General features: G+C 29.5%; 1 protein-coding gene across 1 annotated transcript in view; it reads right to left on the reverse strand.

The window, feature by feature from the left end:
• The window catches only part of LOC111031907 (complexin), a 196,843-nt gene that overhangs the window by 154,561 nt on the left and 22,067 nt on the right, over positions 1 to 20,215 (reverse strand). The window contains exon 3 of the mRNA XM_022312024.1: positions 12,482 to 12,531. The gene's annotated coding sequence lies outside the window, so the exon portion shown is untranslated. The remainder of the gene's footprint in view (positions 1 to 12,481; positions 12,532 to 20,215) is intronic.

The raw sequence follows: 20,215 nt of genomic DNA on the forward strand, positions 1-20,215 counted from the left end.
CTACATATTATATTTAACCACACTACCTAATTCATATGTCCCTTTTGTGCATATTTCCATAATGTATGAAAAACCCTACATTAAAACTAATCCAAACAATATTCTTTATAATTTAATGATACACAGATAACATTCATAAATACAATTATTTTTTATTACAAAATTATAATTAAATGTCAACACAGATGTGATTAGTCAGGAAGTTTGAACTAAATATGATGCATAATGAATTATATATTATACCTAAATGGCTACAAAGCTACATGCCATAAATGCAAATAATATTATAAATAAAAAATGCCTATGGCATATAATTGAATGTTCAACAATTAAAACTCATTAATTAAAAATTATAGTAACTTTTATGTTTCTTACATACAACATGGAATTTTTTATTTATCTAAAAATGTATTGTCGAGTTGTGGTGTTGTTGCTTATTCAATTTTTTTATTATTTGTAATTACCAATTAATTTAAATTAACAATCCTTTTTCAATTGTCTTTTACCGAAAATGTGAACGGTATTTTAAGTTTTAATTTTTTACATTTATTATTATTGGCATTATTTTAATTTATTTTGGTAGTTAAATATATTTTAAGGTATTCAATTTATGATAAAAAAATAATGGAAAAGACTTTTTATTCGGTTATTTATAAAGAGGAGTATAATTATTAATAATAAAACAATCATTAGGACTGGTGAATCATCTACACTGTCGAAAGGAAATTATTTGATCATTCGATTACATTTTTCCCTCGTAAAAGTATAATACTCAAAACTATATATATATTATATCAACCATATCGATTAAATAAGATTATTTTTGAGGAGCTGTCCACCAAAAATTTATATTTAATGACGTTTAAATATACACCATTATTTAATAAGTTTGTTTGTTTAAATTCAATTCAAGAAAGTTTGAGTATTGATTATCGATGGTAAAATCATTAAAATGTAGGGTTTTTAAAGTATTTACATTTATTTATTTATTTAGTTTTAAATTAAAATATTTTAAATGAAATTATCTGCATTTTTCCTTTACATAGATTGAATTCTTGTGTGACTACGCTGGCGTTACAAGAGCAATAGTTAAGAAATAGTTGTGAATGTTTAAACAGTATTCAGTATTTTGATTTATAGGGTGATATGCTCAAAGTTTGATCTCTACCTTTCAACCTTAATACTTGGTGATGGGAATATTTTCGTATTGTTCAACATCGCACTACTTGGTTATGTGTAATAATTGCTTGTATCATAAATTAAATGAGTATACTACTTGTAAACTGACTACTAGCAAATATTTAATTATAAAATAAATATCATTAATACATAAGATATGAAATAACTTTTGTGATTTATGTACTAATAATATTAATCAAACTAGTTATTATACAATTTAAGTCGTACCTATTTATATCATTATAGTATTAGACATTAGTTAATATTTCACTTCAACAATTTAGTAATAAGAACTTGTTTGTTATGTTATAGATAAGAATACATTTTTTTTAACTTACACTGTATCATTTTTGACTACAGTACTCCTAAAACTCGTATTTCCAAACTAACAAAAACCCAACTACTAATACTAGATATTAATTATATATTATTATGATGTCAGTAGATTAATGTGGAGCTTATATGAAAACAATCAGCTCATATTTAATGTGAAACTCCTTAAATGGTTTAATATTGATTCACCGTAGTATAAACAAGAACAAATTAAACTTATAAAATAAAACCATGGTTATGTTAATTGTGGCAAATAAAATAATGGTAATCGAGAGGTGAACAATAACGAATTTGAAATGGAAACAAGCGTAGATGCCCACACCTACACTTTAGTGTACCCAAATTGCCTATACAACGTGCCGTCGTAAGATTGATTTTTATTATGTTGTATTACAATATAAAACTGTATTTAAACAATATAATACATAGCGTATAGATCTTATAAATAATTTTTGTCAAGAATGTGTTTCTGTGATGGCCATGGGTGTTGGTAACAAAGCAGCAGCATGTGTTCTACTTAAAATGCGATGTGTTGATGACTGGTGGCAGTCATTTATTCTACGAGCGAGTTGTTTGTGTGTACGTGTAAGTATGAGTGTGTGTGTGAGGTTGTGTCTGATGGAAAAAGCTGTGGTGCCAGGTACCTAGGGACGAAGGAACGTTCACCGGAATGTTTGGCACGGGTATAATTGATTGCACTGCAAAAAGTGATTTATAAAATGTCGCCAGACGAAAAAAGTTTCCTTACAAATGCGCGTATCAATAGACAATAATAAAGTATAGTGGTGGTGGTGTCTAACAGTCAGTGTCCGTCACCACAGAGTTTTACATGTCAGAGAGTAGATATATTATTATAATGATAACAAATTCATTCATTTAAATGAAATAGAGTTATTTAATATTGCTACCACCTGACTTTGATATTTTTTCTCTAAAATCGTATTGTGTTTCAGAATTTTTAAATTCGTAGTATTATTTTAATATCAATAAACAATGTATTACCGTGCTAACTTTTTAAATAAAAATATTCAAATACAGACTGCAATAAAAGGTTAGTAGCTACAACAACAACAAAAAAAAGGTCAAAGGAAACCGTAACTCAAAATTATCTTATTTCTAAATGCAAATTATGTAAAAATAAATTAATGTAATAAATCATATTTTGTATAAACATATCAAGAACACTTTTTCGTGATGGATTACAAAATATAAAAATAAAAATGTTTTGTATTATTAATGTTAACAATTTGATCATATCATTCATTTTAGAATTACAGATATAGGAATAATGTATTAGGCAATAACCCTCTAAAGATTATTTTCTCTAAAAGTTTGAAAGTTTACCTAATATAATTAGATATACCTAATATAATATTTTTAAAAAAATACAATGAAAATAAAAAAAGTGAAAACAATTAAAAACTATTCATAATATGATATAAGTGAAAAAATATTTAAATATTAAAAAAAAAAATTTGTAAAGTGTACACCTAATTTATATCTAGTGGACTTTTTTTTTTTTTATACATTTAAACAATATAAAACAGCATAAATAATTTGGAAGTTATCTATAACATCGGTACCATAATTTAAATAAAAATAATACATTTTTATGTTGTAACCAAAAAAATAATAAAATATAAATAAATTATTAAAAATGTACAAAAATTAATTAAATGTAATTACATAAATTACAATTGATCAATATTTAAAAAGTATTTAAAGTTATTTCATAATATTATATATATTATGTAATTATGTATAGTAAAATATATTGTAGTAATATAAAAGTCATACGTGTGATTGTTAAGTAATGAGTTTTTTTTTAAAATTTCTTTTATAATAGTTTTACTTTTGATAGATTGTTACGACCTTTGTTAGTAGGTTCGGGGAAGATACAGTATCTGGAAAGAAAAGAAAACGGTTGTATAATAGTTCAAAATAATAAACTTCAATCGATTTTTCGAAGTAAAATGAATTATTCCCGAAGTAGATTACAGCGTGAAGACAGCCGACCATTAAGAGAAATTATGATTACAATCACGAAAGTAACGAAAAAATGTGATACTAAAAAATAATACGTTAACAGGATGTTAATTAGTATTTGTGATTGGATATTTGAGAATTGGTCATGGAAATGGAGACCTAATAAATTTAATTTTGAACGATTTTAATATATTTTTATTTTTATAGAAAACAACGAAACCATAAAACTCTTTCACCAATTATAAACAAAGAAACGAGACAGAAAACAATAGATAGTGATAGTCGCAGAGTACACTATCCAGTATTAAATAGACACACATATATTCAAGAGTTCAGCACTCAGGATTTTTTATGTATCCGGAAACAGGAAAATAAACATAAAAAAAAAATCTATTGTGAATCGTTAACTCTAGAGACTTGCAATAATATTGAAACAAACCAGCAGTTCTCTACGACATATCTTAAAGAAAAAAAGTAAAATTAGAGATTCCGTCACAAAAATACAAAAACGATTTTTGACGGATTCTTGGAATGTAAAGAAAATAAACGTTTTCACGATAAGATTCATACATCTATATTTCCAGGTATAAAAGTATTATGACTTCTATAAAAACAACTTTGACGAAAAAATATCTTAGAACGATAGTTTATTTTGTAAAAACTATGCTATAATTTCATTTTTTTTTAATTTTTTCATCATCTATTAAATTTGTTTAAAACATAACTCACAACTTTTAACATTATTATAATTAGATAATGATTGAAATAGTAAGTTAGAAGTATTGAGTTTGGTAAAATCATGTTGTAGTTAATAAAATACTTTTTTTTACCATCGTTATGGCGGTATAAAGCAGATTATGTTATTATCAATTTAGTACAATCAAAGAACATTTACTAATATCTTTAATGAGACTTGGAAGTGCTAAGCTCGAAATAATACAATAATAATATCTGATTGTAAAAAAATGCATTCAATCGACACGATTTTGACAACAATAATGGCCCAAATAATAATTAGACATTAATTTTATTTTCTATTTGTTTTATTTTATTATTAATTTTGTTTCATCCTCGTAATCAAATGTAAGGACCTAACTATGGGTTTATTTCAAAATAATACAATGATTATGCTCAATATTTAATTACGGTTTTAAGAAACGAGTAGTAAATAATATAACGTACTGTAGTAATTATTACAGACTTAATCTGTAACATGACAAAATGAGAAGAACAGCGCTTATTGTGCGATGGAAGATGTGACTAACCTTGAATGCCTATAAAAAATCGACGACGTTCATCTCCACGTGGAGTGTAATATATGTACCTAATTTCACACAAAACCTATAAAAAAAGATAGGGAGCGATTTCTCTTGACAAACATCAATGAATCCGTGCACATGAAATAACCATATTGGAAAAATTATAAATTATTATTTTCGATTTTATTGGCATCGTCGCCATAAGGATTTACAAACGCTGATTTATGTGTGCTGGTTTTTTGTTGTTTTGTCTATTTTCCATTTGGATGCAAAACTCGAAAATCCTCCGGCTCCTACTTCACTCATATTGATTTAATAATACACGTAGAGCTACGGTGTTTTCCAGCTTTGTATGACGGCCGTGGCGACAGCAAAGAAGGATGGCAATGACTGATTGTTGTCGTGACGTTACTGGTGGTATCAGTGGAAGAGGTGGTGGTAGTGTTGGTGAAGGTTGTGGAAGGGACGAAGGTGGCGGTGGGTGCACGATACGGGTGGTTGTGATGGAGGAGCTTGTGTTACCGGGGGGTAGTAGTGAAAGAAGAGAGCAGAATGTTTGCTCAAAACTCAGTGACACCTAAGCAGACAATGGCAAATCAAATATATTATTTTCTTTTTCAATAGTATTGACAAAAATAATAATAGCCTCATAATTGTTTTTAATAATTAATCTATTTAATAACATCTCCATAATAACTAATATCGTTAACGTATTGTTTACACTTTTTAAACCAAACTCGATAATTCATATAATTTTAGAAGTGTCAAACTTCTAACAAACGTTAAAGGTACCGGCTATGCAAACTAAGTATTACAGCTTACTCGACTAATCAAAACACAAAGAAACTTAACGTATAATAGGACTTAGTATTAACAAGGTCATTTCAATTTTTTGTCACAAAAATAGAGGGATTTGTTTATGACTTTAACGTCATCTTCGTCTTAATTTATCTTCTGGGCAACTACATATATTCACTGAATAACTCTTAATAACTTCAACTGTTCAATCTCATTACAAATTGCAATAGCCAAATTTAATATTTTACATTATTTGTAGTAAAAACTTACATTTTTTTTTATGGTTGTTGTGTTATTATTGATATCAAGCTTAGAAATCAAAAATTACAATATACATTTAGAAAAAAAATGAAGTACATGAACATTTTTATATAATAATTCAATCATCCAACAATTATTTAAAGAACTTTTTTTATGAAATATATTAATGTCATTTATTTACACATTACAGACAAATTTATACAATAGAGTTCCTAAGAAGTATTAATCTTATTAGTTATTATTTACTTGTAATTTATATTGGTCATTCTTAAAACATTAGGTACAAATGGAATGTAAATATGTCCGCGCATGAAATATAATTTGTGATCGATCACATTCACTTATAATACTTTCAATCCATTTACAGCAAAATTCACATATGCTATTTTAAAGAAATCAAAAATATCCAAGAATACCTCTGGGTGCAGTATATTTTTTTTACATTTAACAAGCTTGTAATACAAAATTTCTAATAAGTTACCTGATAATAATTTTAAAATATCAAAATTAAATAGGAACAGTTTTTTTTAAATGAACTTTTGAAGTTCAAATTTAGATAAATAGTTCGTCGAAATGACAAAAATCTGGTAATTACTATATGACTGAAAATTGGTCAACAACTTTAATTATTATACCTACCTAATGCTTGAAAATGTTATGAATGGTTTCCTATAATTTAAAAAGAAATATTTTATAAATGTTGTTTTTACAAAACTGAAATTTTTCAAAGAATATTTTTTTGAAGATTTTAATGTTAGAAAAAAATATATCTGACCAATCACTGTATACTAAGAGCAACAATTTTAATAATAGGTGATTAAATAATATAAAAAATGAATAATAGGTGATAGATAATTAATAGATATAATAAACAATTTAATAATATAGAAATACAACTATCAATAAAAATATGTATAAGGTACCTTGTTTTTTTTAATTTGTGCCCACCAAAACAAATTAATAAATAATAAAAAGTTAGTTTCAAGTTTTGAAAACAAATCTTTCTGCTAAAATGAAGTTAATATAAAACGAATATGTGACCGAAATGAATTCAACCGAGGAGACAAAAAAAAAATATTTTCATGAGAAAAGAACTCAAAGACACTAAAATCTTACCTAACTATAATATTTTGAGTGATAAGAAATGGGAAGAAAAACCTATATTATTGTATTCTTACCGGCTTTTACAACTACAACAATCTTTCACTCGTTATATTATTATGTCCAAAAATTCTCAAACCGATTTTACCGAGTTATAGATAGCATGGTGGCGAAGTGGTGGCGGTGATGGTCTTAACGTTATGTACCGCCTGAAATGTAATATTGAAACCTTCGATAGGATTTCCTTGCCCATTAGCGATGCATTCAATGTCCTCAACTTGCGCAGACTGAGGGAGGGAAAACCCGTACCGTTCGTTAGAATTATTGAGAAAAACCGTGCGGCCATTATATATTATACCCCTTAACCAAGGCCACAGTATCCTTTGGACTGTGCTTCAGCCGCCACCACGCACTCGTTTCATTACCCCGGAGCGCGTTTCCGTTTGGTCACATATTATTAAAAAGGGGAAGTCGTATCGATTTTTGTCACGGTGAATTAATGTTTTATTTTCCGTTAGTGGTCTTTAGGAAGGAAAAAAATCATCTAGTTCCTGTTTTGTACAACGGAAATGACCGATAAATAATGTTTACATCCCAGTAACTCTATACGAGTAAAGTCTGTAATGAAATAATATATAATAATATAAAAGTCAAACGAGGCATGAGAACAAAATTTACTTGTACACTTTATGTGCGGTCGATTGACACGAAGAGAACGGAAAATGTTTCGATGGAAAAGCATAACGTTACACGTAAACATCAGAACCATAACACGGATATTATATATTATAAATATTGAGGCATTTACCGCGAAACACAATTTTCAAATTTCTGTAAATTAATATGTCCTGGAGGCAATAAAATTTATACTAATTTAACATATTCACCATTCGATTTGTATCGATTCCCCGAATTCAATTAGTTTTATATATTAGGATTAAATTTAATTATACTCGAACACAAGACTTGTGTAAAATATTATAATATAACGTAATAGTGTCTTGCAATAGTTCATGAAATACGTACAGACTGAAATTGCAGTTATTGTGGTTTACAATTATAGTATAATTTATTTGTATGTTTTTCGAATAAAAGTCATGTCGAATATTTTATTGGTTTTTCATTAGTATAGTTACACCTATAATGGCTTATAATACAATAGGTACTTTGCTAATAATAGTTCTCTGTGGTATTATAGTTTAGTGGCTTAGTTAAGGTAAACTATGTAAGCATATGACGTATCATACATGCAAATTTAATTGTATATTCACAATAGAGATTCTTATTAGCATTACACTATAATAACAATATTATCATTACACCAATGTCTGTAAATCAAATTAAAATAAAAAATATATCATTTAAATCATGTTATATGATTGTGTCACTATTATCTATTTCAAAATGACAGATTGCTGACTACTTTATCCGTCGTAAATACATAGCATAATGTTTTTATTTATTTATTAAAGTTAACAATGAATTCTATTTGTTGTGACTATTCAAATTTTAAATGTATTTCACATTCGATATCGTTGTAATGTCACGAGTAGGAACCCAGTTATAACTTCCAAGTTAAATAATAAATCAAACATCCTAATCTAAAAATACGACTGTCTGAGTGATGAATATATTATTTTAATAATGCAAATGCTTCAGAATATAATATATAGTGCTCCGAATTATACTACTACAGTATTTTTTTTTTCGAGTTCGAAATCTCTGTCAAACTGACAGCGCAGTGGCAGCACTCGTACAATACGATGGCAGACAACGTTGTTTATGGAATATAATAAAAACGGTACCAAAAGTGAATATTTCTAGAGATTTAAAGGTCAAATAGATTTGACGAGAGAGGGATAAAGTGTGTAGAAATGCGAGGGTCCACCCACCTGCCACCACTCGAACCTACTAACAGCCCCCGCCAGCTCCATCACCACCACCATCACCACTGCCCCGGTTAAATCCTTTGTGGACGCCTTACGGTATCTTATTTACATAATAATTCTCGAGGACGGGTATATAACGACGGAGTGGAAGAATGGCATCAGTCATCAGCGCAGGAGCAGCAGCAGCTCGCCGCTACGCAGCAACTGTGTTTATATGGTCTGATACAACAAGCACCGGTGTGTCATCTGCAGCCAGCGAATCGGGAAAATTGACGTTAAGCAGCTTATGTGTAGATTCACATCGTCGTCTGCGGTGTGCCGTTTGTTCCGACGAGCGACCAGCGCTGTAGGCCGGCTAAGACGACCGAAGTACGGTGCAGACGACCATGAGGTCTAATGACTTCACCGCGAGATTTACAACAGATTTCCGGGGTTGCCGGCGACGTGCACACAATGTATAATATTATAACACTTGGGCTGAAAAACATTAAATAAATAATGCAAACCGGAGTGGCAAAAAACATCGAATAAAACCTGTTCGGTTCTTTTATGGACGGCGTATACATAATGTGTAAAAATGGCTTGGGCACGAGAAAAAGCCGTCAACGGTCCAGGCACAGAGAGTATATACACCGAGCATACACCCGCCGCAAACCCACATTACACTCTGCACCACTTGTCGGCGATTCCATTAAAACGTCAGCTTCCGTGTGAAACAATGACGCAGCATAATATGAAATTCATCATCTAATGTGATATGTCATTGTTGCTAACGCTCCTACTCATCCACCCCTCCAACCCCCATAAATAAAAACAGCGAAAGCGCGAGGGGCAGTGGTTAAGCTCGGTGATGGTGACGAGAAAAACTCTAAAAATCCATTATTATTATTATTATTATTACTATTATTATTATAAGAGAGCCTTATAACACCGTTTGCCACTTTTATACCATCTCCCATCACCGTCCCCGGAATGATCGGTTTAATGATTTATTCTTTTTAGCACACTGTGACATTCTCATCGAATATATCATATTATATTGTATTCATACACATAGGTGTATGCAATATTTGTGTGTGTGTGTGGGTGGTTGTTTTTTAGAAACAAAACAACGACGTGGTTTTTAACCCACAATAACGGTCACTAATGTTATTTGTGCACCGGATCATCTGAAAACAATGTCCTTGGTGTTATTGTAGCAGGGAATACCATATTTTTTTATTATTTCTCTCTCTATCTTGTTTTTGACTTATCGACGTCAATTCGATTCATAATTCAAATTGTTCTCAAACGATTAGGATTATTAGGACCAGCCACTTTACTTTGTTAACGTCTGTTAAACCGGGTTGTAAAACGTTTTCAAACTGTACACAAACAAATGTATTACTTATAAACGGATTACTACACCATTGAACGCAACAAACAGATTGTGCTCTAAGATTAAAGTAGGTATATATATATAAAAGATGTTTATCAGAAGAAAAACAAAAGATGTTGTTATATACTCGCATATTAAGACCTCGATGTCAAGCATTGCAGCAATTGTATCTGAAACTCTGACACCAATACGTTTCTTATTTGAATGAAAATAATAATAATAATAATATAATTTTAAAATTATTGTCAAGAACCACTATGAATTCGTAAAAATAAGATTAACTTTAGTGTACACAAAAAATATACTTTAAATATCCCAGCATTTATCACGAATTTTAATTGATAACAATATTGTATATACACTGATTGATCTCGGTATTTTTAATAAATAAAGAATTATTCATTAAACAAGATGTTGGAAATAATTATTATGTACGGAGTAACGGTATATTTCTACCGAATAATTTCATGATTCGCACATGTAACCTGATACTTATTTGTAGGTACCTCTGAGCACCAGGTTCGGTTAGTAAGTTTCCGTTAAATCTCCGATTACCTATAGACTTTTCATTTTCCAAGCTCCCTGGAGGGTTTTGCATACACCAAGTAATATACTTTTAAATTCAATGACAAAGGTCCAAGAACCTTATAATTTAACGCATAACTACGGTATCGGGCATAAAGAAAATAATTCAAAATCGTTTGGGACGTTATTGGACGACACCGATGACTATTGTCACTATAATAACAGACAGACAGCTGAATTCAATACTTCGCGTTTTCGCGTGTTTACACGTGGTTACATTCAATGATTGATAACGGTTTACCGGACTACAGGAGTGTCAGTACAATAGAGTGACTCGTACGAATGGTGAAGAATTGCACGAAAAATTGAAATACAATGAATCCAGTACAACAGTTCGTAGTAAGTTGGTATTCGATATTAAGAATAATAATGGAACATATTAATTTGTCAATTATATATTATGAGCTACACTTTGAATCTATATTTATAATAGTTATAAACGTATATTTCTATTATTTTAAATTATACATTATTACTATAACTTTACTTTTTATGTTCAAAACTAAATAAATACGGCTTGAATAATTTTTTTTTATAGACATCATATTTCTCTTTCAAAATATAAAATGAATTATTCGTTCCTTAATATTTTAATAATATGAACTATGCAATAAACTCTTATCGAACATTAAATAAAGCTAGTAAAAGACGTATTATACCTTATAGGTTATATGTAATACTATCTATCGCAATTATATTGTCACAGATTGTCGTTGAATTTAAAGATTGGAAAAACAATAACTGTTTCAAACATTATAGAAACGTTATTTATATGCCTAACAATAATGTGTCATGTTATTTCATCAATCTCCGAATAATTATATTTAAACATGGTGTCCATTTTAAATGAACAACTTTTAATTAATTTCAAAAATGATTAACAATTTTCCAGAAAGATTGAATTGTTGTTTAAGTATCAGCAGCTATATTCAATTAATTCTTCGTGCATTTTAACTATTACTTATAATTTGTACCCAACAAATGTAAAATAAGCTGTTTAAGACACTGATGGGTTAAGTGGGTGAAAGATGCATTAACCTCATTGAATTTGAACTAAGTTGTTTAAACATATAGAAATCAATAATTACGCTTTAGTCATGATTCATATAAAGTAAAAGTAAAATTCTGGAATGGGTCGTCTTCGAAGAATTACATGAAACCGTACGTGGGTTTAACCCCTGGAGCAATATTTTTGGACTGTTTTTCTAATCTACTAGCATCATTTCACGTCGATTGAATACAAGTAGTATGAAATATCACGAATAAATATTACATGCAACCATAATCATCATCTTTTATAATTTGTAAAATTTTCTGAGTAGATATAGTAAACTAAGTTTATTATAGTTCACAATTTTTTGGAAAACATTTATTCTGATTTAAAATAAAAGAAAACACTCATAAAATGTAATACAAAATATAAATAAGTTATTGAAAATATGACGCTTAACTAAATTCGAAATGAATTGTTGAAGAAAAATATGGGCATGAACATGTATAAATCACCCTCTATATAATATAAAATTTAATTGACTATTTATAATAGCTATATGAATCTTAATATATATTATTTCTTATTAGATATAACTTCAGATTTGGATAAAAAAAATACCCTTTGAAATAAGCTGCATAATAATTCACTAATTTTCTAGTTTAGATACTTCATCAATTATATTATATATTTAATTTGTATAACATATAAAAGCACTTACCTCTTGAAAACTTGAGTTAAGATTTTTCTTTAAGTAGTCCGTTTGAGAATCTGCAATAATAAATTGTTTATTATTACTCTTAGTCTTATAGGTTTTATTTGTTTCACGCTTTCTAAACTATATATTTCCGTTAAATAATAAATTCGAAATGTCTACTTTTTTACCATAAATAAATCTGAGTATTTATATTTTTTTTTCTATGCTACTTATATTATACGAGTCATATGATTATATGTTTTTTGAAATATATTGTTTAAAGACATATTTTGTTCTAACGTCAAGATTCAATCTGTTTATAATAATAATAATGACACTTAAACTAAAAACTCTTTGGTGTACATTATAATAAATTATCAAATTGTAGTATGGAAAATCTTAATTGTATATTTTGTATATTTCATGGAATAAACACGTTGGGTCGATTAAAAATTTAATCGTTTTTGTGCTTAGCAAAAATAATCCTTGGAAATGAAAACCACTACACAATATAAACGGAGCTTAAGCGGCAGTTATTATATTAATAATATTTAGCAGTGGAAGTAGGCAGTCTTCGAATAAAAAAAATGATTTTGAATTTTACTTTCAATAGCTATAATACTATTACATTTTAGTTCCTGAGGGTAACCATCGCACGCCACGACACGATGCAATGTAATACCTCCAACCAAGCTCATATAATAATTTATTTATAATGCGAATAATTAGATATAATATTATTATATCGCTAATTCACTAACGCCGTCTTGGTGCTCGGCGCTGGGAGACATCATACACGCGCACGCGCACACACCCGTAATCAAATTTATAATAATATATATACCACTCAACGCTGTTGCTAATTTATCATCGTTCTTGAGGTGTTTGCTATTTTCGTAGATTGTAAGCGCGAAGAGTTTATGTATATACGTACCCAATTTCGCAACTACTATATGCGTAGCCACATATATAATATTATATTACGCGGTACATAACAATAATGTATATCCGGTGACAGGGACGTCGGCACCCCCTCGCAACTACCCAGGGAATCTTAGCTGCTATCAAGTCGTCCAACGCGAGTCTCCGGTGCGTGAAAACCGGTAAACGGATTACACCTCCGCATAAGCGCGTGAAAGTGTAAGAAGGGACATCGGGTGACAGACACGTAGGGTGCAGATATAGTGGTGAAGCCACTCCGGGGCTGCGGGTTCGAATAATATTTAGGGGAAAGCAGCAACCGATCGTTTAATAATACGCGATATATATATATATATACAGGATGATTCACCTCAGAACGCTCACCCGATTTTCTTCTTTAATCCGTCTAATCAATTCGCGAATTCTGATTTTTGGAATTTTAAATATATCTACCCACTTAAAAACCATATTGTTGTGTTCAATTTTTTTAGATTTTTTGTACTAGATACGTATTATTAAAGAGTGTTCTGCTGTGGTACAAACTTCTGTTTTCCAAATGCGAGTACCCACCATAATATGTACTTATTGTAAATTATTTAGAGGATGATTATAAAAACTGATGTACCTTATTCAAAATTCTAAGTAGTAGAACTAGTAGTAAATAGGTTACTCCGTTATTAAAATGCTTATACTGGGATAACAGTCCTCGAAAATGGTTTTATAAAAATACAAAACAAAACAGATATAATATCGAATCTACCATTCATCATACTTGACCATTTTATTTAAATTCTCTAAATAATTTATAATATAAGCTGGAGCCCTATTTTGAAAAACAGAAGTTTGTATCTCTATAGGAAACTCATTAAATGTTACGAAAAAATCTCGAGGATTTGAAAATATGGTAATTAAGTATACCATTACCAATTTTTAAGATTTGCAAAAATCAGATTTTAAATGACTGCATTATCGATGAAGAAAAGGGGAGTAAGCACTCGCTTAGTATATCACCCTGTACCTTGTATACATGCACATTATTAAACTGTGAGTTTGTATATAATATCTGAGTTCGACGACGCGCAACAGCAGCAAGGGTGTCGTTTTTGATCGAGGGTAATAATAATTAGGGAAGCAACTGGTGATGCGTGAAACAAGCGCTACATCCCGCTCCTCGAAATTATACGACCACAGCACCATCGTCGTCTCATCGTCATCACTGTTTCTGATCAACGTTATACCCGTTAAAATGGTTTATAATAATATATGAGTAATAATAAAAAATCGGCGATGGCAATCAATGACGACTCTATGACGGTATTTTAAAGTTTCATCTCTTCACGTAGGCCATCTTAGAAGTATGTTCACCTAAGTATTAAAGTAATCGAAGCAGATATCTTCTGGTTGTACGCACAAATTGTATTGAATATGAAATTGATCGGAAAGATTATAGGTGTTAGTTGATCGTAGTTTGCTCGGGTCTTCGAGCATCTGTATGACTGTATGTATACCACATGTATGGTCTCGTTCCATACCAAACAAAATATTTTTTTATTGCAATACGACGAACAGGAAATAGGAACCTAAACCGTAATTACGATGAAAATATATTCTTTGCATATGGTTTGAAAAAAAAACCAATCGATTTGTACTTACTGAAGAGAATAATCATCTAGATATTAAGTAATTCAACTAAAAATAATAATTTTTATTAAATTATTTAATATCATCAATATTGATGATTTTTTCTACATATCATTTTGCATTTATGCGTTTAAAGTCGTAATAATTTTTATTAGTTCTGCTGTTATATTACGCGACCCACGAAGACTATTATTTAATTAATTAGAACACTGGAGTGCACCTATTTTTGATTAAATTGAAAATTAAACACCGAGACCTAAATCAAATGAATGGACTCCGAATATAAATTAATTTCATTACCTACTATAATAGAGTGTCTGGGTATATGCATATACACACATTATTTGTATATTATTCTTATTATACACACATTAATAATGTTTTCAATGAGTATTTATTTTAAGTTTATTATAAAACAATTGATTGTGTTTAACGATTATAAATATTTATCATTAAAAACAATCATTGAAACAGCATCTTTATAACTATACTAGTTTTCTCTATATTACTCAATAGTTAATATTCAAACATTTTTGAACTGGAATTTATGACCCAAAATCTCATTAGTAATAATATTATATTCAACTGAATCAAAAAATATTCAAATAAACCTAAAATAGTTTGCCTAATGTTTATCTGGGGTGGTATTCCCGAGTATAATTTTGACACATCATCAATATATTAGGTACCTATTAATAACCAAATCGTATGCTTTTGAAACTACCACAAATATATATAACTTTTTGTTTCAACTCAAAAAAATGACTCATTGTTACCGATTCCTACATCAACTTTTTTATATTACCTACTACGATATATTATTAAATCACGGTTCAGTGTAATATATTATATTCAGCCACAAATCAGAATTTTCATACGAAAAAATCGGTAAACAGTTAGTAACAGCTAGTGCAGTGGTATAAATATATTTTAATCAAGTGAGTGGTAACAATGATGGAGATTTTTGATGGCTGCAGTACCTGCAGGTAACGGAATAATAATATGATGTTATAAACTGACGATGCATGTTGGCGGTGGTGAAATGGTGTGTAAAATAATTCTGCGGTATATTATAACGATTGTGACCGATGGTGCCGGTAGTTCACTTAGTTGATTAAACGGATTCGCCTGCAGTACATCTGACTCTCTGTATTTCGAATTCACAGCAGTAACACGGGGCCAAAGTATTTTTCACTCGAATAGTTCGAGGTTTTCGGAATTCGACTTATTTGGAGACGACGGTTGAATTGAGGGGGAAAACGCTAGTATATATTTTAATTAGTCTTGTTCATACGATTTCGTGTTACCTAGGTACTGCATTATGACAACAAAGAGATTGAAATCAACCGGAAGGTGCTTAGGTGCGCGATAAACAGCTGCACATCTGCAATAGATCTAGGTGGAAGCTTCCTATACTTTGATGCCACTGGCATTAATAATAATAATAATAATACACGATGGACCTCGACGTTAGGCTGTGATCTTCTTAAGACAGCTCCGCCGAATTTAAGATTATAATATGAACCTCTTTTTTCTCGAATTAAATTTTTGCACGAACATACCTACCGTGCATTATATTATTATGTTTAACGGAGGATAATTGGCTATTGAAATTGAGTGAAGAATAGAACAAGAAAAAGTATAGTAAGTTGAGAGTTTCAAAAATAATAACGATGAAAAGCTGGGGATTATTATAATAATTAATGAGATTTATACATATTATTGTACCTATATGAATTTTGAGTGCCAAACTGAATTTTTATAGTTTTTTTTTTAGAAAGAAAGAAAGAAAGAGGAAGGTATTAGATTATATAATTAAATTAGTATAATGATATCTGGTTTATATAGCTTAAAATGTTATAATATGTATGTGTTTATATATTTTTTTTCACTTGAGATAAAAAATAAAAATAATTCAAATAAATAAATACAGTTTCAGAGTGTTTCAAGTGTTTGCATACAACACAATCGAGTCGTAATTTTATTAGCCTCTAATAAACTGACAATCATATGCAATCATTCTGAAGTTAGGATAATTATTAGTCAACAGTATAGAAATTGAGAACAATGTGTTTGTTAATTAATAATTAAGAGCTGAGTATAATATTAGGTAACGTGGAAAATAACTCAATTGTAAAATTGCACTGATAAATTATGAAGCTATTGTAGATTTTTTTTAATTATAAAGTATAACAAAACGAGTCTTTTTATATCCATTGTATCAAATACAGTCATTATTTGATTCAAATTCTATAGTTTTGCAGAAATACGTGATGATGATCCAAATAAGAAACAGCTATGCGCAAAAAGTAATATTAGGTAAGTACCTAAGCAAAGATCAAAAGTTAGAAAATGGTTTATATTTATTCTATATTACATCATGATCTTCTGATGAAGTTAATAAAATAAGTTTTTACATTTTTTCAACACCATACCGTATATTATAATAATAAGTATTAACTTCAAATGTTGTACTTCAAATTTGATAGTAGATACTCAAATCGAAAATTACCTGATCTACAAATTTTGGTAATTACTAATTACTTAAAAACATATAGTTAAATTAATTTATACATTTTAGTCATTTAAAATATAAGCCTAAAATCGATCCTGAAGAGTAAAGCAAGGAAATGTATAAGTAGGGAAAACCCGTTCAATCGTATCCTTATTAAGTTGTATACATTATGAGTATTATTGTATTAATATATTAAATAAGCTATACCTATCACGTCATGCAAAAATTAAATTTTTCAAAAAAAAAACAAAATTACTACATGTTACACGAAAAAATGTCATGTACGAAAATCGAGATGCTTATCAGTTACCACTTGCACAAAAATAATATGTTTACATAAATTTACATAAATTTCTTTTTAAATTCATTCTTATAAAAAAACATAAAAAAAAAACAGTAACGTTTTATAATAACGACGCATCATTATCATTATCTTTCACAAAAAATTCTTTTATGTAGGTATTCTATTTAAAGATGTGTATACAAAAATTTCCATACACAATTAAAATCACATTATATGTCCAAAGTTGACAGCCATAACCAACTGTTGGCAACGTTGCGACGACAACGAAGAAAATCAGAAACTTAATATTAAAAAAAAATGATATTAATAATGACAATCATAACCAGTACAAGATCCATGTACTATCATTTTCTATGCATTTTAATAATAATAAGAAAGTGATTGATTTACTGGTGTTAAACTCCTAAATTTTTGATAATTCTCCCCTTCCTAACAATTTTCTAAAGTACAATAAGTATTACATAAATGTACAAGCATTCTTATTATGCTGCCATGCCACGGACGTTGTCAAGTGAAACTGAAAAATGGTAACGCATCGGCGGGGCCCATTCATTGGCGACGGCCAAATTTTCCATTTCCACGTCACGATGTACTTCTGCTACAGTCATTGGTGTGCAAAGAGAATAAACAACCGTCAACCTCACATACCGATACAACACTGTACACGTGTAATGTAGAAAAGGAGAAAAAAGGTTTCAACAATGGATTTTCAACGAAAACCTTCGGCAATGCCGTCAAACTAAAATTTAAAAAAAAAACGCATTTCAATGTCATTCGTCCGAGTATGCGTACGGGGATGATATTGACTGTACTTTTCCCAGTCGACGTTGTCCCTGACAATGCTACCTGCCTACATAATATGCCGATCTGTACTGAGTGGTGAAAAATACAAATCTGATAGTCACATATTATTGGCTCTCTCGGTCTGCCAAAAGCTTCCTCGTACCGTGCGATTTTCCAAGTCCTTTCGTGTTCCATTGTCGATAAACCCTTGTACTTGCATTCCAGCCCATTTTAGCTCACATCATTTGAAATTGTTTAAAAAGTCAATAATGACAGCGGGACGTGGTCGCGCGAAGTACCACAGTGAACACGGATTGTGATTTTTACTAATACTGATCCGCAGACCAGAAAACATACATAAACTCTTCATTTTTACCACATAACCACTTGACGTTTATTAACCGGTGTCCGCATGTTTATTTTTATTTTTCCACTATTATTCCTATAACTTTATGCTTAAACTGAATGGAATTTTCAAATAGTTGAAGAATTTCATAGTATTAAAAAAAGTTTCTTCCTTTTTCTATAGTGGCAATAAAATGTGTCATTAATATTACAATATCTCAATTTTAATCTACGTCATTTAAATATTTTTCAATGCAATAAAAATAGAGTATATTTTTTCAGAAAAATTATTATTTATATCCTGACCAGAAGACATTAAACTAGTTAAGTCTAAAACTGCAAATAAATATATAAGTATCAATGTATGAGTATAAATATAAATTTAGTAATAATCTATTGCCTAGTCAATAGTATTTTAATTGTCAGTAAATAAATAAAGTATTATTTCTATAATAATATACAATATTAATCACAATAAAATTATGGACCGTGACTTACGAGTATTCATACATATCTTGATAGTTGATAAAAACATTATATAGAGATCTTAGTCTCTATAGAACAGAATAAAATTAACTCCACCATAAATCTGTATACAAATATATACACAAAAAACACATTTAAAAAGTTTGAAATAATTGAAACACTCGGGTAAATTGGTAAGACCATGTCTCCGGAGATCGTTTATAAGCGTGGCGATAGGAAATAGACTGTCAAACACGTAAAGATTGATTGACATTTACCTGTCCAAGAGTTTCACATCCTCACTCCACTGCATCATAGATTTATCGATAAGACATTTGATAACAAGTTTCTCAACTTTGAAAATTTTCAATCAAAAGTAGAAAGAAGTATTAAATAATATAATCTCTCACCCATGTCACCTTTGAAATGTTAATAATTTCTTCTTTAACAAATACTTCTTTAGTTGTGAGTCTTCGGCTAATAGTAATATTTGGACAAATATTTCAAAACTACTTTAATATTATCACAACAATGCATCAGTATATTATCAACAATTTTTATTATCTCAAGATTAAATCTCAAAAATAACATCAACGAACTACATTTTCTTAACACTGTATAAATATTAAATTTCCAAATTCAATATTATCAAGTACGTATACTATTCAAGCCACGAGAAAAAAATATAATATGAATTACGATTAAAACCAGAATGTTTTGATGAGTAAAATATGATTAAAATTAACAAAATATTATGGAACCAAAACTTGTATACCAGTCTCCA

Source organism: Myzus persicae, unplaced genomic scaffold (genome assembly GCF_001856785.1).
Source record: "Myzus persicae strain clone G006 unplaced genomic scaffold, MPER_G0061.0, whole genome shotgun sequence".
Taxonomy (NCBI): Eukaryota; Metazoa; Arthropoda; class Insecta; order Hemiptera; family Aphididae; genus Myzus; species Myzus persicae.